Source organism: Triticum aestivum, chromosome 2B (genome assembly GCF_018294505.1).
Source record: "Triticum aestivum cultivar Chinese Spring chromosome 2B, IWGSC CS RefSeq v2.1, whole genome shotgun sequence".
Lineage (NCBI taxonomy): Eukaryota > Viridiplantae > Streptophyta > Magnoliopsida > Poales > Poaceae > Triticum > Triticum aestivum.
Window position 1 is genome coordinate 707609692 of NC_057798.1, and position 1565 is coordinate 707611256.

Consider the following 1565-nt stretch of genomic DNA (forward strand, 5'->3'; position numbering starts at 1 on the left):
CGAGCTTGAGATGTACTTTCCGCCCGCATTCTTCGACGTTATGGTGCATCTGCTGGTCCATATAGTGGAGGATATCATCCAACTCGGGCTGACGTTCCTGCACAGCATGATGCCGTTCGAAAGGATGAATGGTGTCATCAAAGGATACGTTCGCAACATGTCACGTCCAGAAGGAAGCATAGCCAGGGGCTTTCTGACCGAAGAGTGCATCTCCTACTGCACGAATTATCTAGGCATCAAGAACCCCGTTGGTCTGCCCGTCAACAGGCACCTCGGCAGGCTCGCTGGATGGGGTCACCGTGAGGGTCGCCGCGAAATGCATGTCGACTTCGAGGGTCGACTCGCCGACTTTGAAAGAGCAAACCTAGTCGCGCTACAACACATAGACATGGTCGATCCTTGGTTGGTAGAGCACAAAACCTTTATTAAAAAGACGTACAATGACCGAGGCCAACAGAGGACGGACGGAGATATACTCAAAGAGCACAACTCATGTTTCACGCGTTGGTTCAAGCATAAGCTTCTGTCGTACCCTTTACATGAGGATTCTTCCGCGGAAGAACAACTCATATTCGCCTTGTCACAGGGCGCCGAGCACAACCTGATGACCTATGAGGCGTACGATATCAACGGCTACACATTCTACACCGAGGCCAAGGACATGAAGAGTGATGGTTATCAGAACTCCGGGGTAACGATGGAATCCTACACCAGTAACGACAAGGACAGATACTACGGAAGGATCGAGGAGATCTGGGAGCTGAGCTACGCTGGAGAGAAGGTCCCGATGTTCCGTGTCAGATGGGCCAAGAACGTCATAAAAGAAGACCGGTATTTCACCACCATGGTTATACCCGAAGCCAAATCCAAGACCGCGGGCGCAAACGTCACCGCAAAAAATGAGCCATGGGTACTGGCTTCCCAAGTGGACTAATGCTTCTTCATTACCGACCCGCCAAAGCCCAGTCGTGTTGTCGTGAGGAGAGGCAAAAGGAAGATCATCGGAATGGATGGAGTAGCCAATGAGCAAGACTTCGACAAGTACGGCGACCCGAGGATCGAACATGACGACGATGATGAAGTAGCAGCATACACCACAAGAAGAAGCAGGACCACCCTACCTAAAGGACGTCCGTTCCACAGAAGAACTCCATTTGCGAAAAATAAGGGCAAGAAGATTGTGAACAGATAGCTAGCTAAGATCGATTGTATTTAAATTGTAGCCTTCATTTCTCGATTGTATTTCATGGGTACTTTTTGAACTATCATGAATATTTTTAAATTTCATGGACACTCGATCTCGATCCCCCTCCATCTCGATCGCTATCCCACCTTGCCAGATCCGGCCCCCCTCGCCGCCGAGCACCCCCCAGTCCACCGGCCGCCGCCGCCGACCCCCCGCACCCTCGATTCCCCTACCCAACCGCCGCCGCCGACCCCCCGCACCCCGCGCACCGTCTTATAAAAAAAATTAGTATCAAACAGCTTTTTAAATGCTACTGTCTTATAAAAAAAATATTACTGTTATTATTTAAACAAGTTTGAACATATTTAAACACAAATAA